Below are 24,263 nucleotides of genomic sequence, written 5' to 3'. Positions count from 1 at the left end.
ATGGAAATATTGGCTGCAGAAGAAATGGAGGATCCAGCTTTTGATGTTGTATTCTCTATATTTTCTTTATGGAAAAGTATGCGAGCTAACAAGAGAGAGAGAAATAGATAGAGGCTTATATCTGAGGTAAAACCAGATAAAACCTTTCTACTGCCAATGACTAGAACATGTGGTGAGACAGCACGTGACCTTTGCGGTATGGCATTTGTACCCCCATTGCTCTCCTTAAGCCTTCTGGGGTGGTGGGAATAATGTTTATCAAGCTCACAGAAGGGATATGGGGAGATCACAGTTTCTAGGTGAAGAGCTGGTAACTTTGGGATGTGGATACATAAATCAACATGAAGTGGAGCCCCATGACTAAACTAGTCAAGCAAGGTACAAAAAAATATGAAGTGATTCAATGCAAAGTTTTTACAACGTGTTCAGTGAAGAGAGCCAAGAGCTGGAATCTTTGTAACAACTGAAACATGACTTTTGGGTGATAATTTCCACCCCATTAATTTACCTTTAAAATCCTATATTCTAACTTGCAAGGCAGAGGAATTACTCTACATTAAGCAGCACCAGAATTCAGTGCCACCGTGAAGGCTGAAAGGTGGTGAGATAAGAACATTTCTAACATATCTAAGTAGCAGGGGCATTTATGAATATCAATTAGTCAATAAACTTCTCCATAAAAATATAAAATAAAATCACAATGAGCTAAATCCTGTTCTTATTATTCCCATGCAAATATATTGCAATGAGAGTTTGGGACAGTCTAATCCTGAAAGGTGTTGAGAGCCCAGAGCATCATTCATTTAAGTTGATGCTAATGAGAAAAATTTGGAAGAGCCATCATGACTTAGGAGCTTAAGTCTCATGGCATATGGGACCCTAAATCACTTAGGGACTTCTGAAAATGTTGCCCAAAATGGAAAAGTCCAGGGCACCAGAGAAATCAAAGGCCTTGGCCAAAGAGGCAAGTAAAAGAGTTGAGTCAAAGGGGATTAGAGAAGGTTTACCTTGCCATGCAGATTTTGGCAGGTGAACTAAAGGCTTTGTCTATGCACAGTTCATGCAGTGATTGAGTTAATCAGTGCAACCCTTTAGTGTGGATATGCTTGCATCAACTTGAATGTTTCTAGTAATTTCACTTGTGTCAGGAAATGAAGTTAAATCAGAACAAAAAGTAGGAGTGTCACATTCTACAGACTAACTAAATGGTTTTTATTTCACAACTTTAGTTCTTTTTTGCAACACGTCTCTGTGTGGCTCCCTATCTTGGATTAAGGGTGTCCTATTATAGTTTAACTGAAATGTACTTTTATTGACTTAAGCTAAATTGAAATAAAACACTCTTTCTCTTAAAGAAGAATGTTCACACACAGACTTGGGCCAAAATAACTAAAATCTGTGAATTAAAACCCCCATTTAATTAGCTAAACTCCAGTCTGTGCAGACTAGCTCTAGGTCATCTGTGTTTTGAATATTTTGTTAGTAAGTCCTTTGGCAAGAGTATGGTGCTGAATGGAGGTGAGGGAATAAGTTTCATAGTAAACTAATGAGAGATATGTTATTTAAAGGCAAATAACTTTTAACAGGGTTTCACTCACAATAGTAGAGTACCTTTGTCATGTCACCCCTCCCCCTGCTCCTGACTCCTGTTGCTTAGTCTCATTTCCTCTTCCCACAGAGGAAATAGTTTGTGCATCCCACCTTTGTAACATGAGCTATAGAGTCAGTGGTACAAATTTCCACTTGCCCATCTGCCTGGGGTGAGTATTTTTTAAATGAATAAAATATCATTAGCTTTTCCAATATCAGCATTATCATGAGGATAGAGGAGTTTTAGAGCACTCCAGCTAAGCACAGCACTTTGGGGGCCATAAGAAGAATGGGGGCATAGAGACAACAATAAGCTTTGGCCAAAGAAAATAATTTTATCTTCATTTTATTGTCATCCCTTTTCCCCATCCTCATAGGTACTTAGGCACCCAATTCCTATTGAAATCAATGAGAGTTAGACACCTAAATATCTTTGAGAGCACCATAAGAGCTCACCAGGCCAGTTAGAACATGACTTTGAACAACCAGTATCTGAAGCCAACTTATTATATGCCACTGCCAGATAAATAGTTACAGGTAAATATTGTGGAAAAATCAATAGACAAACAAGGTGGTGATTAGTATATTGTTCCAGAATCAGTCCCAACAGCTATACGATATGTAACAATACTGACCTTGTTGCCTAATAGTCCATAGAAGTTTTGGCTCTCAGCATTCAGCAACAGCTCAGTGGCACTGAAAAGTCATGCAGCATTTTATGCCTTTGTTGCTGCATTGTTGATTTTAGCTATTTAATTTCATGAAACCCCAGGTGCATGTAAATGAGAGATGTTGTAGAATTAGGCAGAGTCTGATGAAGATGATGATTTCCCATGTGATCTATCTGTTTTCACTGCACACTAAGCCCAGGCTTTGGCTCGCTTTGAACCCAAACCCCTCTTCCGTACACATGCAAATCAGTCTGACTCAGCTCAGCAAACACTGAGGACCCAGGTCCTTGGACCTTACTAGAGAGGCAGGTCAGAGCCTGAGTCCCACTGTGACTCAGGTCCAAGCCCTGTCAATTTGTAGTGTGGTCACAGGTCAAGCCACAGACCCGAGTCAGAAGGTCAGCATGGTGCAGTATGGACATGTTAGCACAGCTGTGCTACCTGGGTCCAGCAATTGTAAACCCAGGTTTACAGTAGAGTGTGGGTTTTCAAGCACAGGCCTAGAAACACCAAGTCCACAAGTCTGGGTCCTACAGACCCAGATGTAGTGTGCAGTATAGACATAACCTATGTAGGTTAGAGGGACAAGAGGCCCCTGAAACTACAACTCAGCCATCACAGTCAAGTTCCCTTTTCATTATTGGTGTCTGCTATTCAGATTTAATGCTTATCATACTTTAACCTTAAACTTCCAAAGTCTTCAGTGAAGGCAACCAAAGACTCCTGTAACACTTTTGACCTATCTAGGTATTTCTATGGCCCCTCATCACCATACTAGATGAGCATCTTCCAAACATTTATAAACTTATCCCTCACAGTGCAATAGGAAAATCTCATAACCCACATTTTTGCCAGATGAAGAACCAAGGCACCAATAAATTAAAAAGCCTGAATAGCAGAGTGCAATGCCTGGTGGCTGAGGTGGGCTAGAGGGCATCCAAGTAGCATAGGGGTAATTTGTAAGAGTCAAATGGCCGAGAACTTAACAACTGGATGATAACAGACTGCGATCACAGCAATGATTTAACCTGGTGATATTCTGAACAAAAGAGAGCTCTCAACCAAATTGTTTGCTCTTTCCATCACTTCAACATTGACTCTACTGACATTCTAGGCAGCAGAGTGCCAGACAGAGTGATAATCCTGAATATAGATTGAGAGTTCAGTTGGCATGCGCCACAACTCTCCGCTGTCTCGGGAAAGATGAGTCAACAAAGCTAGAAATGATTTAATACTGCTTTTCTACCACACTTGATTTTGTGATGAGGTTTCTGTTTCCACTGTACACCTTGGATATCACAATGAGAAATGTCTTGACCTGGGCTTGGCTACCTCACATTATATGGTAAGAATTAGAATGACTGCATTGTTGAGCAAGTTCATACTTTTGTTAACAAGTGCCTTCTTGTTAAGGGAATGACTGCAGCAATAAACCAGCCAGGCCCCCATCAGTGGGTGTCACTGAAGACAAAAAAGGCATAAAGAACTGAATGCAAATGAGAGATATGAGCAAAGATTAAGAGAATCAGGTCATCCAGCAACCACCACACAAGCTTCTACAGCTCTATCTTGGTGTTGTCATTCAATTCCCCATAGCCTTCTAAAACCTAGATGATCAGATAATTAAAGGTTGAGTGGTATGCATAACATCAAGCTGATTAAATTTGTTTACTGATAATTCTTTCAGGTTCCCGTGAATATCATGTAATTTTCAAGGTTTATTTCAAACAGATTTTGTGTAATGTATTATTGACATCATCCTCGTGGACCATTTCTACAATGTCATTCAGGATAATTATTTCACAACAGATTTTCAGAGTCCCTGATTCCTGTTGGGATTTGCTTTTGCATAAATTACAGTGCAGAATATTTAATCAGTGTCCCCATTAGAACCCTATGGCTTATTTTTAGGAATAAAGAATGGGAGAGATGGCAGTGGGAGGTGGGGAGAAAGGGATATTTGTATGATTGCAGCATGAATATATTTTCCTCAGCTCTGTTTTCTAAAGTACAACAGAGCTGGATGTTACCCTGCAGCATCTTTGCCTTTTTTAGAAATAAACACAGGCATTAATCTTTTGACTGCATTAAATTAAATATTAATGTTAACTGATCACATAACGTGAAGTTAAAAAATTATTAACATTTAAACTGCATTCTCTCTGATTGTTCCAAAAAATGAATTACTCTCTCTTAACTAATAATGCCAAAACAATAATAAATCTGAGAATTAGGACTACAGGAAGTGTCTTTTATACATATAGATTAAGACTGGCCAACCCTTGTTTCCCTAAACGAACTTAAGCTCTAGGCTTCAGCACATTCATATGTGTTTCCATGCATAACCCCTTCTATAGTCTATGACTTGGAATTCTCTATTGTGCATGCTGTTTACAAAAGATAATTAAGCAGACAGATCAATATGATGCTGGGATTTGGCAGAATTAATATATCAAGGGTAAAACCATATGGATTCTTTTCTCTAATAGATTGCTGGTTGCCCACTGTTGTCAGCTCACAAACTGTAGCATGCCCAGGGTAAAACTACTGAGTTGATGGAATTTGGGTTTCCTTGAACAGGACAGTATGAAGTAGTTATGCTACTGTACACATGAGCGTACAGCTACTTTGGCAGAAAAAGAGTGTGGCTTTAAGCCTCTGTACCACATCAGGTGATGTGAGAAAAAAGGAGTAGCAGAGCAACTCATTCTCAGAAGAACAGTGCCTGGAGCAAGTGAAATGGGACAGATTCTGCTCTGTTACACCAGTATAAATCACAGGATGTGATGGTTCGCACTCCTTGGCTGGGGGCAGGAAGAAAGGGGAGCTGGCCCTAGAGCCCTGCTTGGCTGGAGGACTGCAGCCAGCCTGCCTCCCATAGGAGGCAGGGAATACCACTACACAGGCTGTGTTTGGGCCTGTTCCAGCCTAGGCCCTGCAGAGGAGTCCTGACTAGCACATTGACAGACATGAGGCAACACAGCAGAGACTGGAATTCACCATTCCAAGCTTGCATTGCACCAAAGCCTCACCAACCACTGCACAGGGTTGGGGGTACCCAGTCTGGGGACTTGGTGTATGTCTGCACAGCCCATGAAAACAAGCCTCCAGCCTGAGTCGACAGACTTGGGTTAGCTGGGCTTACACTAGTGTTCTAAAAATAGATGTCTAGACAGCACTTTGGGTTCTAGCTCTGGCTGGAGCTTTGGGCCTAAAGCCAAAGGAGGAGGATGGGCTTCCATTCTGTCAACCAGGGCTTGGAGACTCCCTTCTGTGAGCTTTGTAGACATAACCTAGGTGACAGGGGCTGGTCTTACCCAACTGAGGGTCCACATATACAGAGTTATACTAAGCACTGGGGACCCAGCATACTGTAATATTTTGGTGGGTGAACGTGTGACCTCTGTAGGGTCCCCAGATGGTGTCTTGCATTAATTGAGGTTTGCCCCTGCCCAGGTAAAGCGAGTGGCATCTGGCAGGTTCTCGGAGTGCTGGGGTTAATTCCTGCCTCCTCCAAGGTTGAAAAAGCGGTTTGGGCCTCATGAAAGGCAAATGGGATTCTCTACTTCCAGGCACATGGCTTGGCATTTAGGGACCACACCACGAACCAAAGTGTCCCCACCACACTGACGCTGTTGGCACTGAACTCCTCTGGCCATTCTGTGCCAGGAGCACAAGGGTGAGGATCATGCCTGGATGCTGCATCTTCTCTCCCCGTCCCTTCTGGAATAGCTTGCGCATATTCAAAGTGAGGGTTGTCAAGATAGCCATAGGCTCCAATCTGCACTTAGGACTAAAAGTCGCTAAAGTGGTGATGGCTTAAATTCAGAAACTTCCTTTTCTCGTGATAAATAATCATTCAAATATAGAAACCACAGACACTGCTACTGCTCAAGTAGATTTAGTGCAGGTGAAAGGCGCTAGGAACTGCAACCCCACAAACTGAAATCCTTTCTCTGTCTTTCCCCAGAGCATTCTTCCCAGTAACAAATTCCTGCCTACCTCGCTCTAATATATATGTGCAAGTGCGCGCTCTCTCTCTCTCTCTCTCTCTCTCTCACACACACACACACACACACACACACACACACACAAATTGGATGACTTGGCCTTCTTAATTAGTGGACTTGGGTCTGCGGCCACATAGAAGGACAATGGAACCAGACCTTATTTTTATTATAACCTGATAGTAGACCAATTTCACAACATTTTACCTAGAAAACACAAATCATCTTATAATAACCCTACACCCAAGCCCCTGCAAAAGACTAAGAAGTGCCAGTTCTAACAAAGCCCTACCATTTTTCCCCTCACTTATCAATAGCAACAAAGCACGGTGTATATGCAAAATGGGAATAAAAAGACCAGTAGATGCACCCAACTGGCAACTACTATAAGATATTGGAATCATTAAGGAAAGGGCTGAATCTAAGGGCTTGTAGCAGAATAGGTCATGTTGTGCTCATCAATGAGTACAGGAAAGGTTTTATTAGGACTCTGGAGGTGATCTCACTGCAGTACATTCATTCATTCATTCAGCACATGTAGACTTGACTCCAACAAAGAAGCAAACTAGGGCCATGTATTCACAACAAATGTAAGAGGTTATTACTGCATTTGGGATGTAAACATCCATTCTTTGCATGAAGCCATGAGTGTTAGATGTGGCATATCCTTGCCCTGTGTATAATGAAAAAAAGTGTGATGCTCCCTTTATGCATGTTTGAAAATCACACAAAGAAAAGGGTAGTTTACAAGTGCCGTAGGGCACATTTCACCTACATCACTGGTGCATACTGCAATATAATGGGAGAGGGCTGCTAGAAATGTGTCTGAGCACTGGATTTGAATCTCAGACACTCAGGACAAAGATTGTCTAAGAAGGCTATGGAGGGAGAGAGTAGTGAGTTTGTGGTGATGCCCTCTAGAAGCTGAGACACAACCTGCCACCTGTAGCTACCAAACTTCTTTAAAAGTAAATAAAATTGGGGGGAGGGAGGAGGAGAAGAATTCCAAGCATTATTACCAGGCTTGAAAATTTTACCATACAGCTACTAATCAGCTAACTAAACCTACTGCCCAGAGGGAGGCACAAAAGGGGGAAGGGGGTTATGTCATCAATGAGATCCAGGCTGCCCCCGTGAGATGCTCAAGGATTAGATTAACAGAGAAGAACTCTGGTAGAGATGTGTGAGGAAAGTTGCCTGCTCTAGGTCTAGCTTACTCCTGTCCTATTAGTCCCTAACTTTCATGAACAATAATTCACCCAAAAATATTTTTTAAAGAAGAAAACAAGTCCATGTTCTGAGACATGGCTAAATGGCTCATAATATTAGCCACCTTTACTTCATCACTTTCTCCTTCTTTCCTATCTGTTCCATATTCTCCCTCTCCCCCACCCGCAAAACTGTACCTTTAGAAACACTTCCTGCTGCTTCCGTTCTTTGCACCTCCCCCAATAATCCATCTGCACCATCATCAAGCTGTGGGAAATAGCTCTTTCCCTTTTGTTTGCATTTGTTTTCACTAGTGCCTAGGTCAAAACTGAGACCAGTGACTAGAGTTCATCAAAAATGTGGGCGGGGGAGGGAATCGTCAACAAAACTTTAGCATTTAATTTGCTAAGCAGTTCTAAAGCTGACCCAGCAGCAGTGGTTTTAATAATGTGTCACCTACATAAACAGGAACAAATATACAGTTAGGAGGGCAAATCTTCATCTGGTGTAAACTCACATAGCATTCTTGACTCAATGGAACTATGCTGATATTTAACAGCTGACGATCTAGCCCAGGACAGAAGCAGTTCTAGCATGATAACAGAATAATAGAAATGGAGCAGGTCATCTGGTCCCTACTTTTAGTGCGGAAGTGTTCCCTCTTATGAATGGGCCAGTGATTTGTACGGTCCATTTCTAGAGGACTCAAAGCACTGGTCCTTCTGCCTTTCCTGTTGGGAGCCTATTCCGTAGCCCAGTAATAATCCCTGATCAGCTACCTTGTCTCACTAATATCCTGGGACCAACACAGCTACAACTACACTGCATAAGCCAGTTCTTTGACATGCAAGTGACAGACTTGCGTCTGTTACATGTGATAAAGCTCATGTGGGATAAATGTCATGGGCAAAATAAATTAGAAGGCGACATCAGTGGATAGACAGCAGTGATCAGTCTTCAACCCTTCTTTTTCGAAGAGGTGAGAGTTGGTAAATCAGAGGCATTTGATGATTGAAGCCACCCAATTTGCATGTCTCATTTGTATTGTTAGCAGAGATTAAAACTGATTATTCCATTTCCTCCCCACAGCCCCGATGGCTAGGGTAATGTTTGCTAAGAGCAATGTCAGTTTGCTCATTCTTCGTTTTAATCAGCAGAGAATAGTTTTACAGCTGTTGTTTACACTGGGTGGAGGAAAGGAGCAAAGCAAAGAGCTGAGGAAAATCCTGAGACATTGAAGGAATTCAATAAAGGTGCAGCCAAAGATCAATAAACTCAGCTGCCATCTCTGTCAAACAACAGGCCACTTTGTGCTATGTTAAATGATACAGCAGCAGAGGGATGGCCAAAGGTCTGTAGCATTAGGATGGAAGAGAGCGTGTCATATGGTGATTTTAAAAAGTGAATACACTAATAAGAATAAATATTTCAAAGACATTCCAGGAAATAAGACAAAAATTATAATTGACATTCAGGTCACTTACAAAACAAAGAAGAAAATAACTCAATGCATAATTTTACCACTAATCGCCCCAAAACTGCAGCATGACACTAAATGAATTACAATAACCTCACAATTCAAACGGACTTGAATGAAATGTCTCATCCACCTGTTAACTTGCCATTCCCCTTCTTCATAATGAGGAATCAATGGCAAAATCAATAAGTAGTAAATATCAGTTGACAGAAAGCAATAATCAATCTTCCTCCCTTCACTCCAAAGAGGTGAGACTTGGTAAAGGTCTGATCCAAAGACCACTGAAGTTAGTTGAAGTCATTCCTTGGACTATAGTGGACTTTGGATCAAGTCCGAAATGCTTTACAAAACTCGTATCTATTTTACCCACATTAGGCACAGTGTTACAAACATGTCCACATTCGAGTAACTTTATTCATGCGAGTGGCACCATTTGCAACACTGAATAGGAAATTAACAGGGATGAATTTGAATCAAATCTCTGACTCCAGCCACGCTCCTGAAACTTCCAGGAATGTCAAAAATGGCTCCAAACTTCAAGCACTTATTGAATTTGAGACAAACCAAAACCCAAATGACCTGAACTTTGGAAGTTTTGGATCCAGATCTAAATTTTAAGGTGCAGGCGGGTTTTAATCAGATGTTTATTTGACAGGTACATTTATACTAAATGAATCCTGAATACTTCAAGGAGTGGGAAAATTCAGTTCAGGGCATGGAGGTAAACATGGATTTGTCCAACTACAAACTGACATTGATTGCAACAGTAAAAATATAACCTAAAATCCAGAATTCCTACCCCTAAAATGACTCCAAAGTTCGATTTCCAACAGGTGAGGGTCTCTTTATTTTATATTAAGTTCAAAAAAGTCCTCAAAAATTATTTCAAGGTTGAGCCACAAAGGAATGAAATCAAAGAAATGACTGAGATACAATAGTGTTAGAACAAATCATGACTATCATGAGATGATGACCTTTGGGGAAGAAAGATCCCAAACCAGCCACAAGAAAAATTAGGCAGGAAAAAAAACTGCACCAATGAAACATCTATTTGCCGAAAACCATCTGCAATCTTGAAATAGGGCAAAGCAGATTTTAAACTTAAAAAAAAATCAAGCAGTTCTGTGCATACTCCCAACTTTATGAGAGTACCTTGTTGTATGTTTTATAAAGCACCAGCTACTTTTGCAACTTTTTATAAATGATTAGTACTAATATTATCTGTGACAAGGCTTAAAAATAAACAAGAAGTTGAAAACACCAAGAAAATAATAGGCACTATAAACGCAATATTTGAGAATTGTTTTGCACAGGAAAGTCTGTCTGTGGCATGTGTGCAAGCCTTGAAATATCCCAGCAATAAAAATAAATAAATACAGAAATAGTGTAAGAAATTTAGAAATAATAGAGGAGGAAAAAACTTGGAGTCCCCTATGTGAACGAGTTCCAGATGTTGCAAGCATAGGTAGTGTTAAAACCCATCTAAGATAGGTTTTCATTTGCTAGACAGAATGGATCTGACCCCACAGAGAACTGCTAATTTTAAAGAGGAAAGTTACCCATTGTGTCAAAAGGTATAAATCTGAGAGGTGATTTCTGCTCCTCTCACCAGATCCTGGGAGTAGTGTTTTCAAAAAATACCTAAATCACCCCTGGACAGGTTTTCAAAAGAGCTCCTCCCACATTTATACCCCTAATGAAGGGCCAGACTTTCAAAAGTGCTCAGCATCCTGCAGTTCCCACTGCAGTACTTCAGATCAGATTTTCAGAAGAGCTGTTACCCAACGTGCTGATCTCCTTTTGACAATCTTCCCTTTAGGAGCCCAACCAGGACTGCAGAATTGCCAGGCAGTGAGCACAGACACACTGCCAACCAACCAGTGCTCCCCTACCCATTACCCGCAGTGGACACTGACCACAGGAAGTCCCACCTCAAGGGGTTCAACAGACAGCAACCTCATGATGCCTGATTAGCTCCCTGCCCTATATAAACCCAAGGGGCATTGCAGGAAATGGCCAGGAAATAATATGGTTCACTAGCTAGCTGTCCTGACCACTATGCATTCTCTGTTCCTGAACTCCCGGTATTGACCTCGGCTTGGACCTTGACTACTGCTCAAACTCCACAACACCCACTTGGGCTGTGACACCTGGTATGGACCCTTGACCTGAGCCCTGACCTGTCTCCAGCACTGCCCTTTGGCTTGATCCTCAACCTCACTATTGACTCTGATACTGATTCTAAACCCTGGCGGTCATTCCTGCCACTAGTCCTGCCTACCTTTTCCAGCAACCTGACACCAAGTCCTATTGAAAGGTCATTGAAATTTAGGGATTTTGGTGCTTTTCAAAATACAACTGGGGAGCTCTTAGAAATTTTACCTACATTTCTTCCTCTTTGATACCATAATCAAAATGTCAGCTGTAGGAAACTCTGACAGGAAAGTGGCAAATAACCATTCTTTGAAAAGCAGAATCTCCCTTTCCGTTCTATTGTATAAGTTATTGCACAAATATAAATATATGTTAAAAGAACATTAAGGTTGCAAAGTCAAGCACTCAGAACCCGTTAATTATATGAACACTTACATAGAGAGATACTGAGGATAATAGATTTTCCAGTTCAGTGGCTCCATTCAAACTGAAACGAATTTTTTTTCCCAGTTTTTTCTCACCAACACAAAAAAACTAAAAATATTTTATTCAGAGTTAATGGTTCATTTTTAAAATGTCAAAACAAACTGCTGGGGCTTTTTCAAAGCTTTCTTCCTCATTTTTTATTTGGCCAAAACTATTCACCAAATTTGACCTGAATTCGTGAATAGTTTTGGTCACCCCAAAGCTGCAATTTTGGGGGAGAAATTTAGGGCTGGGTTCAGGGGGCTCCCTGGGTCAGGGCTAAGTTCAGGGTTAGGGCTGAGTTCAGAAATGCTCCAAGCTTCATGCTGCCCAGGCTACAGTTGAAGTTGGGGCTGCTAGAGCCTTTTAAGGTTAGGGTTAGTGTTGCAAAGGGTAGGGTTCCCTGAGCTAAGGTTAGGGTTGGGCCCAGAAGGGCTCCCTGGGCTAGGGATAAACAGGTAGGGTTAGGGCTGGTAGGGCTGGGATTAGTAAACTTCTTTCTCCCTGGGTTCGGATTAGGATTGGTGCCAATAGGGCTCCCTGAGCTAGGGTTAAGGTTGTGGCTGGGCTAATCCCACTCTCAGTTCATTTTAAGTATAACCTGGTATAATGAAAATGCACTCCCTTCCTCTGAACAATTCATTTGTATGAAGCCGTTCAAGCTTACAACCTATATGTAAGAGGTCTGATTCTGCTTTCATTTACCCCAGGATAAAACAGGAGTAAGTCAGTCAATGGAGTTACACCTGTATCAAACCAAGGTATGTGCAGACAGAATTAGGCCCATGGTATAGACATTAGCATGTTGCACTCATGGTGCCCAATCCTGCTATCATTCTAGTCAGTGGAAGCTTTGCAAACTGACTTCTGGCCCTGATTCTGGGTCTGGTTCCAGCACCAGGCATAGGATGTAGCTGGGAATGAGAGTGAGTAGAAGGAGTTATTCTCTCCCACAGAGCAGCCCAGATGTGACCACTCAAGGCCCCCCAACCCGAAAAGCTCATCTAAATTTTGCCAGGAGCCAGATAGTCCCTAGGCAGGATCCAGACTTCAGAAGGTACAAAGGTGAGTTCGGGGAGGAAGCATAGTCTACTAGATAAAGCACTAAACTGGGAGAAGAGAGAGACTGGATTCTATTCCCAGCTCTACCATTCACCTGCTGTGTCCAGGGCAAGTTACGTCACCACACTGTGCCTCTGTTTCCCCTCTCAACATTTGTCTCCAAATCACATAGTTCTACCTTGTGCATTTTGATTACAAGCTTCTTTGGGTAGGCACAGGTTCATTACATGTCTGTACAGTACCTAACCCAATGGCATCCCAAGCATGGTTGGCACCTCCAGCTACAACTGTAAGACACATACCAGCCTACATCTGGGTCCGCATGTCTAAAGCTGTGCTGCTCAGGAACAGCGCGAATGATTAGAGCCAGGTGGTTATTTCTATGAAACAGGAGACACCAGATTATTTTATAACTTAGTAAACTTCATGTGTGCTAATGGGCTAAATATTTTTCACATCGGTATCTACAAATGAGTGGTGGAGTTTGCACCCCCATAAAAGATATTCAATTGCTGGTCCTCCTCCTTAGCTCCAGCTTTCCTAGAAAGATTTCCTTTGCATTTCCTAAATAGTTGTTTAATCTAACATGAAGCATGGAGACCACTAAGTATTTTGTGCAGCTGGTTGCCTGGTAACTACCTCCTTTGTATTGGGGGACAGGGGGAGCGTAGGGGGGAATGGTCCACTGGAAATAAAACCAAAAGAAGGAGCCCTGCAAAGCACAGAAGGGATAATGCTTATGTCATCCAAATAATAAAGGCAACTCAGCAGGTTCTGCCCTTCCAGTACCACCTCCCATGGCGGGAAACTATGATAGATAAATGCAATAATGTGAGGTGATAATACAGACGCTAGCTTCCCAACCCATGACCACAGTGCTCTCAATGAAAACAAATAGCCAGTGCTGAATAATAGGTTTAATGCCTCTCTTTTTAACGAGAATTTGTATTGCAACTCTCTCATCCTAAAATCTCAGAGCTGTGGATTTCTGCAGGAGATTTTTTATTGGCTTTTTCTTTAGTGGGTTTCCCCAACACTCTTCCTAAAACAAAAAGTATTTTTCTAATGCTCTCTCGGATTATTCCTTTCATCTTACTCCCAGGAGTGGATTCAACCGAACTACTCAGGCAAATGTGTGCTTGCAGGGGTGGTCCATGGCTACTAATCCTGAGGCAGGACAGAACTTTTATACAGGAAGGACAATCTCATGGATGGGGCACTGGCCTGAGGTCTGGGAGAGGTGGGTTCTGTTTTCAGGTTAGTCATGGGCTTTGTCTGTGACCTTGGGCAAGTCACTTAACTCCTGATTTTTACAGGTCAGCGAGATGTGGGCTGCTAAATGCTTAAATCCATTTGGAAAATGAGACCTAGGCTCCTAAATCATAGAAATGTAGGGCTGTTAGGGACTGAGAGGTCAGCAAATCCAGCCCCCTGTGTTGAGGCAGGACCAAGTAAATCTAGACCATCCCTGACAGGTGTTTGTCCAAATGGTTCTTAAAGCCCTCCATGATGGGGAACCTACAACCTGCCTTGGAAGCCTATTCCAGAGCTTAAATTAGCCTTAGAGTTAGAAAAATTTCTAACATCTAACGGAGACCTCCCTTGCTCCAGATTATGCCCATTACTTCTGGTCATTTAAGTGTTGCACTACTGAGCACAGCAATGCCTAAATCTGGGTCTTAACCTCTCTGTTCCCTCTTGGTGAAGTGAGAATAATACTTCCCCCACCTCACTGGAACATTGTGAGGATAAACATCCATTAATGACTGTGAGGTCATTCAAACACTACACTTATGAGGGCCATCTAAGTACCTGGATTGATTCATTAGTGCTGATCCGTTAAGTATTGCAATCATGAAGGGTTCTAACTAGTAAATCCTGATTTACCAAGTTCCTTTTGCCAATGTTTATTCTCCCCCATGGCAAGTGACAAATAGGGGAAGAGAAGAGTTCCACCTTTTGATAATCAGAGTAGTTTTTAAACCTTTTCCCCTTCCCTGATCTCACACTTGCAGCAGGGAAGGCGAAATGGATTCTGCTAGATAAACACAACTGGAGTTCAAATTGCTGATTGGGTTCTTTTTCCCAGAGTTCAAACCAAGGCTGTGCTGGCTGCAGCCGTTCAAGTTCGATGGCCCAGTGGGACTCATTACTCCATTTACAGTAAAACATGCAAGGAAATGCATCTCCCTATCCCCATATAGCCAAGTTTACTGAAGGATAACCTACTACATTACACAGATTAATACTCCAGTGAGTAAATTAATCCTTAGAATTTCACTCACTACTTGTGGCTTATAAATTTTAATTGGCTCTAAACTGCCACCCGAATTTATGTGAATGTATATTGATGCAGTGAAAGAGATCAGAAATTACTCTAACAACACTTGAAGCACCAAGATAAGATAACAGGAAGTGTTGGGACCGATTTATGAACACATATTAATATTTGCCAAGTGGGATTCAAACTTATTTCAGCATTGCACAATCATTTTACACACAGCTCAGTAGGGGAGAGGAAACAATGAAGCAGATGAATGCCTATATTTGAAACATACATTTCCATATTGCAAAAAGGCAACTCCAATAATTGTACAGATTGGACTGTGCTTTTAGGACTCTCAGTGCACCTAATCTCCCAAAGTATTGATCAGAATGGCCTTCTGGTATTTGCAATGCCGGTAGGTACAGCATGCACCTCTTTCTTGAGCAACAAGAATGGGATTTAATTTACATTGACAAAGGCCCCTCTCAGATCAGCTTCTTTATGCAATTCAGACAAGAATTAGGTTTCACTAATGCCAAGGTTCCCGTGGATTTAACATTTCCACATCCACAGAACAGGGGATCAGATTTTCAAGGGTATTTAGGTTCCAAACGATGCAGATATGTGCCACCTACTGGGATTTTCAAAAGCATGTAGATACCTAACATGTTTAAGCATGTTTGAAAATCCCACCAGGCACCTATCTGATCTTTAGGTGCCTTAATACCTTTGATCCTCTGGCCTTTGGTACAGAATCCACCCTCTGCTACAGAATTCTGCAGAATAATCCAATTGTCACTCTAACCTTCTAAAGATGAATCAAGGCAGGGTTGTCTCCCTGAACTGGTACATAAACAGCCTGAAGCAGAGCTCTCAGAGAGGCTTGAACTGCTACTCTTTCCCATAATTGTCTGTTAACCCTGATGCCTAGCAATGAATATTTTGATGTCAACATTGTTAATCATTCCATTGCTGGTGATTTTACCAGAAGCATCCCCTGCCTGTTCTCCATCATTGTTATATATGCTGGCAGTCACTGGGGTAGGCAGTGAGTCAGCTGCTTGCAGGGAAATGAGTGTAAATTTCACCAGGAAACAATTTAAAGACTCCCTGATGCAAGCAACATGAAAGAGAAAATACATCCCCTACCTATTGCCCAAAGGGTCAACAGCTTTCTGAAAGCCAAGAACCGAAACTCCTCTTCCTCATGCTTCCCTGGGTACCTAAAACCCCAACAGCCATTAACAGCTCCGACAACGTAGTTATACATTTTCCACGCACAAATCTGGGGCACATTAAAATATTGGAGGCCATGTAAAATCAATTGAATTTATTGTCAGAATGAGAGGAGATTTGGACTAAACATGAAAATACTATCTAGTCCCTTAAAAACCTCCCTGGCTCAACATATACTGATACTGCCCCATAATTTCTAATCTGCCACACAAACCACACTGGACTTAGAGTGAAGCTGAGATTTTCCATCCACCACCACCAGTAACAGAGGCTATGGAGGCCAAATTATGCCCTGAGCTGTGGAGCCCCATATTTCATTTATGCCCTCAGTGACATAAGTGAGTTGCACAGAGGATACAATCTGTAGGCAATGGGGTTGCACCAAACGAAGGCAAAATGTGGCCTTCAGAATCTTTATTATTGCAGATTATGAAATGGAGTGGTTGGTAGGAAAATATTTATTTGCACACTGCAGATTTGAATATGCAAATCAGTATTCAGAATACAGAGCCATAGGATGCACTTTTTAGGATGGAACTATACTTTTAAATTTGAGCCAAATCTCAACTGAATATTTTGCATCTTAAAAAAAAAAGCATGTTTAAAGGGACATCAATTAAAAAAAAACACTTCTAAGATGTTTCACCAACACTGCTCTGGGTAACATATAAAAGGAAAACAACAAAGTGAATTGAGGAGGAGGAACACATTGCTCCGATTTTTTTCCCCAGTATGTTCCCTTATACAGTTGGCAGCACACTTTGCACACAGTCAATTTCATGATTGCCTCTGTTTACCTAGACCTCTGACCTACAAATAGGGGAAAGGAAACTATTTTTTAAAAATATAAACCACAAAAACAGGCAATGGGATTTAAGGGCATAAGTGATACCAGAAACAACTTATCAATTATTCTCAATTGTCCAGATTTCAATGGGATTTTATTGATATAAAATTGTTGTAAAATTTTCCTTCTCTTCATCCTACACATTTCCAGTCATGGGATGAAAGCAGAAGTGCCAAAGCTCCAGTACCCTTACGAAGGACATTTTCCTAGTATTTTTGTCCTTACTTGAGTCAAGAGTACTAAAGGAAGTCCATTCTCACAAGATTTCCAGCCCAAATTCACTCTCTCAAATTATTCACCCACATTTCAGTTAAGTGCTCATGCTCCTGGTTGCTCATCCGGCCTGATGTGAACCTATTGAGGCTCACCCATCACTACTTCCTCTCCGGATTTATGTTTTTTCTCTTAGAACAATATACTTCTCACAGTGGTTGAATCAGGGCATGATCCTTTGCTCCCATCTTCTTGGCCCAAAGAAACTGCACAGGTTGGGCATTCATAATATCATTTATCTGAGTTCCCTCCACCAATACCACTACAGTCCCCATGCAAAGGTCTATTTATAATAGCCTCTCTGCTTTTTTCAGTCTCCTCAGGACAGGAGGGGTAGGGAGAGCAGTAGTCTCCCTTTCCTAAGGAAAGTAGACTTGACTAGCACCGTTCCTCTTCCTCTCCTACACTTCCTTCCTGTGCCTCTTTATCCTTCTGGTCTGATGGGCTAATTGGCTCTTTATCCCACCCAGACTACCAGCCTGGTTATCTAAATTATCTCTAATTACCCCAGTCAGCTTTCTCTAGGGGAACTAATAGGCATCAAAATGTTGGTTCCCTGCACTCTGTAACAGTGGTGAAGCAAGGCACACATACAAGTGGCCACAGAAAATGTCCACATTGTGTTGAGGATCTATTGCAGGGTGAAGGTATAACATGATGATATACTACTATTGTGCTGCCCAATAAATTTGAGACCAATAGCTTCATTAGTATAAACTAACCCCAGCTGGGTTAAGATGGGAAGCCTCACCAATACAGACCAAACTAGACCATGACTCAGTAGGGACTAGACTCTACCAGCAAGAATCTTCCACTGCACCCTAGCTTTTGTGTTTGAACACAGAGTAAGCTGTTTTGGAAACATACAGGTTAAATTATTTAAAGGTATGTATCAATGAGGTTTTCCATTTTCAATTGCTGCCATGTCATAGAAGCTTTTCAGGACAGCGGTTACATCTTCCTGCGTTTAGAAATTGCTTACTATATTTTGGCCACTAATTCTATTCTACATAGGTTCTTATACTGGGCTCATCACCATAATATCAGAGCATCTTCCAGTAATACATTAAGTGATGTGACTAACATCTGTCAGATGTTTTTTTTTTACCCTCTCCTCCGGGGGAAGCCATGTATGAAGAGGAGCATCTTGTTTTGGATTTCCACACTCAGTGCTATATGTTTGTTAGAGAAGGGAATATCAAATAAATGTCCTTTGAACTTAAAGCAGGAGACAAAGATTTGTGATGGCCCTTTCTTCCCCAGGGGAAACTGCATTCCACACACTTGGGCTAGCCCCTGAGAAAGTAATGCCTCCTAAGGCACTGTCAATTATTATTAATAAAGGTATGAAGTAAGTAGAATTTGAGAACTGACCTGGAGCCAAATTTCCCCTATGGTTGAAAACAGAGCTAGCAATACTTGCTTACTTACCCCCAGGCTTTTGGGAGCACCAAGTAATTTAAGTTTATGAAGGGCTTCAAGTTGGAAAGGCAGTGTAAATACTTCAGAATAGTATTAATATTCTTTGAGGCCTGGGAGAAGAAGAACTGAGATCTGAAGGGAAGGAGCAAGCACTAACAACATTAGAGAGATAACCAGTATTTCTTCATGTGCCTAACTAGACACCCATGTTGCTTCATTCTACAGTGATAGCATTCACATATGCTTTTTCCTTCATTATTCAGTCACTTTGTTTTGAGATCTAAAGTAAATAGTTCTGCCAGTGACTAATTAGAACAAAGAACATAACCCTTTGTGTATTTCCTGTTGGGCTGCCTCTTAATTTCCCTTTGTTACCCCCTGGTTGTCTGTAAGTGGAGGTCCTCATCTGTAGTGTACCCTCTCCCATCTGAAGGCATCAGCTGTGGCACCTCCCTATTAATTTCTCCCTCAGAACTAACAAAAGGTCTTTCTGAGTCTCTGTCTTCTATAGCTTGGCTCTCTGGTCAGGTCACAAACATCTAAACCCCTTCCAGGATAGGGCAAACCAGACCAAACCAAAATCCAAATATCTTCAAACTAATAACTATTCCCCCTTTCAGGCCACACTATAGTTCCCTTATTAGCTCTACCTCAAGGTTTTCCCCTACCTGCTCCTATAGCATTCTTTCTTTGCTGTTACTTGTCTGGTTAAACCCTACCTGTCAAGACTGTCTCTGCCCTACAATCTTCCCGCACACCAGGGGTCCCTCAGTCTATTTAGAAGGCCTCTCTCCACCACCTTTGGTTACTCACTTCCCCAGGTGTAGCACATGACTAATTAGGGTTCTTTCCCCTGGTCTTGCCGGTGGTAAGGTTTAAGCCCCATCATAGTATTTCATTAAACTGATCACCACCCCTTGTGGGAATTGCCATTCTTGAGTAGCATCCCATCTTTTCTACAGGATGGAGCTAGGCAAATTATACTGGGAAAGAGATTTTTTGCCTAAGAGGCTGTTGGTGCAAGGGTGGCGTCCTGTTTAGGAAACTCCACTGCTTAGAGAGGCTTTGATGAGAAGACCCACAACAATTAGTTTGTCTTTTTTTTTTCCTCCAGAGAACAATAGGTCAAAGGATCAAAAAAAAAAAATCACCTCCCTCGAACAGTTTTGGCTTGTGATGTGGGGTGGTTTGACCTAACATATTAGACCCATAAGTTAATTAGCTAGTTAATATCTAAAGGATGTATTCATTAGATTAATTAAGCTAATGCTGTGCTAACATTAAAATATGAAAAATTAAAGCTGTGTGCAAACAAAAGAGCTGTATTGACTTTCAGATAAATATTTTCAGGCTGAATAAAGCTAAAGGATATTGCTCAAGGATGGTAGAAAGGTTTCCTTTGCATGGAAGTAATAGTCTATATAGCTACAGAGCATTTAAATGCATGATTAAGATCTGTAGTATACCATGTTCGTTACATGGTAGTTGCTGCTTCAGGGTTGAGGTTTTAACTGACTTTCAACACTCAGAATCCACAAATGAAGGCATACCAGTCCCTGAATTAGACTGGTATGTCTGGGGCCCAATGGAATTTTTGTCCTCTAAGTCAAATGAATTAGACAAAGCATTCTTGAATTGTCATATCTTTAAAAAGACAGAAGACCAGCTTAGAATTCTAGTGAATTCCCCTAACTTACCTGTCACTTTTTAGCAAGCAAGAATAAACCAAGGAAGGAGAGAGAGAAAACTGTGCTTACTAGACTCAGACAGAGGCTCCAAGATTATTTGAGTCAACTTTTTTTTTTTAAGAAGCTAAAACATTAAATAGTTATATCAGAATAGCTCAGTGGCTCTGAGCTTAAAATATGGCAGCAAATGTCTGCTGGAGACCTAAGCTTTCATTTAAAAAAAGTTTCTAGCCTTTTTTCTTTGCAGAGATGAATCTCAAAAGTCTTAAACATACTTGCAAAATGACCTGTGGATGTCTGCAGATGAACTAGTATCACACAGAGTTTGCTCCCTAGGCTGCTCTATTGCTTGGGCTATCATAGACAAGCCCACAGTCTTATTGGGGAGATATAATTGTCTCTTCAGAACCCCTTTTTCTTACTTTGCTATGCTAAGCGGCACTCAGGAAAGAATTTAACTGCTTTGCAATAACAGAGTATAGGTTATAAAAAGTGTGCAAATGACTGCAACTCATGTCCTTGCAGGGATCCATGCTCGGTATAATTAGTGGCACTTGGAGTCAAATGTTGGGCAGCACCAGCCCAGCTGCACCACTTGCTGATGTCTGTCAGCTCTGCTAATTTTGTTTGTTAAGACAAGGTGTTAGCATAAACTAATTGCCAGGAGGTAGGCAGGTTTGTCAATGTGAAGGAGGAAAGGGAATCTCCATCAAAATGATGTAAGTTGTTTGTAACATCAGACACTTTTTAAAATGTGGAAATCACATTTTAAACCCCCCCCCCCTTTTTTTTTACCTTGCTTGGTAAAGACTGGAAAGTGGGAGACAACTATAATTAAGTTGACTGGATCCATTCATTTGACAATGGCATCTCTTTGGTTGTTGGAGTAGAAACAAATGCCTCACTTTGCTATTGCTCCCATAAATTCCATGGTAATGCCAGTACCTCCTCCTGAGGACCTCCTAAGGTCCAGTGGTGGAACCTAGAGAAAGTCTCATACTGGGGCAGAAGGGAAAGGAAGGAGATGGTAGAAGGAGAGTCTTGCATGGAGGTGGGGAAGGGAAAGGAAAAGAAGTGGAAATAGAGTGGATAGGGAGAAAAAAGCCTTACACGGGGACAATGAAAGCCAGTTATAAGAGATAGGAAAGAGCTCCAGAATTGGTGAGACTGCTTCTCCTAGCACTGTGGTCAGGGATCTGGAGCTCCTTCTGCCAGCCCTCTAATCCTCTGTAGTCCAAGGGAAGTGGTCTCTGGGGCACATAATTTCCACTGAGTTCCATCCCTGTGTGTTACCTTGTACTGCCTGTAATAAAGTTACCCTGCTTAACTTTCCCACCTTCTCAATAAGAATTCATGTTCTGCCCAAAATATCCAAATTGGGACTCCAGAGGAAAAAAAGCATTGCAGTAAATAAATACAGAAGAAAATAATTTTTTCAGAATCTTCAAACCACTCAGTAACACTTAGAAAGCCTGGGGAAAGAAAACCCCGAGAAAACCTTTCCTGTGGTGCTGATAATGTGCACTCTTCCATTCTTGTGAACGAGGAGCCATGCACCCAAGTGATAGGAACCCCATTGCTTACTCTTATCTAAGGGGTAGCCTCTAATTTGATATGAAAGTGTAAAAATGTTTTGAAAAGTAGATTTTGGTACAATTCATGCCCTTCAAGCCTCTTCCAATGAAATTGTTTATCAAATATGTGAGACCATGTCAGAGTGATGATTTGAGCCTTATCCTAACTTGCATTTTATGTATGGATTAATGAACGAAGCAATAAATCAAGAAAGACTGCTCTGATTGCTCTCAGTTTGTCATATGCAATTTCTTTTTAATGTCCTACCTGGAAGAGGGAAAGAATCAGGCTTCCTCTTCATGTTGATTCTATCCACTGTTTGCCCTATTGAATAAATATATATGCATTGAGCTGCACAATAGATGGCACGGCTGGGATAAAAAACTTGCAACCCCCACCTTTATGTGCTCTGGGAATTGCCGGCTGGGACTTTCTTGGTACATACAATAGTTGTAGGCTGCCTTTTAGAAGGGGCTTGGGTATTAAATGCCATTGGCCCCTTATGTGCTATGAAGTATGGAGATATATATATTTATTTTTTAGAAATTGTGGCAATCTTTCTCCCACTGTAGTCAATGGGAATTTTGCTGGTAACTTCCTTCAATGGTAAATCACATAAGGTAGGTTAGGTACCATGATCGGAGATCTTCTCTCCACGAGAGGGTTGCACTGATTTAACCACTTAAATTGATATAAGGTTATCTTAAACCAAAATAAGAATGTCTGCATGGGGAAGCTGCACCTTTACAACTAAATTTGGTTCTAACCCAACCCCTTTTTAGTTAACTCAGTGCATCTTTTTTCATGCACACAAGGCCGGAATGGAGATGAAAGGGCTGAATTAACTTTTCTAGGGTTTAAAAGCCTTTTCCAAGGCTGTCATAAAGCAAGCCTTGCTACTGGGACTTGCAGAATCTGCCTGGAATTATTTTCCTGCAGTATCTTTAGGAAGAAGTGAAAATGGTATAGAGGCATTGCTGGATCCCCACAGTAGCAGAATACTGTAGAAGTCACAGATAATCACTAGTGGCCTGAATGATCTTCATTACTCTGCTGCTGGAAAATCCCCCAAGCTCACCTCAAAGCATTGGGTTTGCTTTAGTCCCCATCTGCATTTTCTCTTTTATCCATACAATAACAGAAGTTCAGTGTTTCAACAGGTTGTCATCCACACCATCCCCATCCTGAGAGCTGGTACAATGCAATTGTTCTCCAAGCCCCTTTTATCTTTCCTATATAGTGTTAAGGAAGATGAAGGAAGCTTTCAATGTTTTAACATACATGCTATTGGAAAGAGGGTGTAGAGCATATTTTGGCATCTAGGTTAATATAACTAACCTGGAAGAGGCTGGATAGAGGACTAGGAAGAGATGACATCCAGTGCAGAAGACTGGATTTTAAATTGGTTCTGAAACACTCTCTGAGCACTGATATCATGTATTCAGATTGTTTGCTTACTAGAGGAAGTGTTTGTTTTTTCCTTAGGGTCAGTTTGTTTGTTATATTTGGAAATGAGAAAGGAAAGGAAGAAAGGATATCTGTGTTTAGAAGCACAGGAGAGAAAGAAAGCAATCCTTTTAAATGGGTCTTTTCCTCACATTTAGAAATTAGTTTAGCCTTTGCAATTTAGATCTGATACCAGCTGGGTGTGGAGGAGAATGAAGGGGGAGTGTGCATTTAGGGGGAGGAACAGAGAGAGGGAAACTGAATAGAAATGTGGCCAAAATTCTGAAGTCCCAACACAATATGAATTTTGTCCAAGTAAGGATGATTTCAGGAGTTTAAGGCTGACCCAAGGCTTACTGAAGTCATTGGAAGGACTGTCAGTGATCTCAGTGGGCTTTGGATGAAGCCCTTCATACATAGATCCAAGGAAAGAGAGACTTAAAAATCCATATGCTAGTGATTCTAAGTCACATTTACTCTAAATTATAAATTAAATAAATACAGTTTTGGAAGGTGGATCCATACATTGAATTTGCTGGTGCTGGTCTTTCTGGGTGAGTCTATCTTTAGGCTCAGTATTGTCCTGTCTATAGTACAATGTTTTGAAGCATTTTCTTTCTGGTATATTGCAGGCCTAGCCATTTGTCTTTATATTTTCTTTTTATTGCATAAAAAGTATTTCAGTGAAATCTCACTTCACCAGCCACCTGCCATGGACTACTAGCACAAAAGAAAGCACCATCTCTACCTGAGAAGTAAATCAAAGAGGGGGAAAATCAAAAGTTAATAGCCATAACTGCCACTTTGAGTTCCCCTGACACAAGCTCTTTCGGCTATAGGATATCAGCCAGAGTTGAGGTAATAACAGTGGTGTA

Source organism: Dermochelys coriacea, chromosome 7 (assembly GCF_009764565.3).
Source record: "Dermochelys coriacea isolate rDerCor1 chromosome 7, rDerCor1.pri.v4, whole genome shotgun sequence".
Taxonomy (NCBI): domain Eukaryota; kingdom Metazoa; phylum Chordata; order Testudines; family Dermochelyidae; genus Dermochelys; species Dermochelys coriacea.
The sequence above is the reverse complement of the archived record's forward strand: the minus strand, read 5'-3'. Positions refer to the sequence as shown.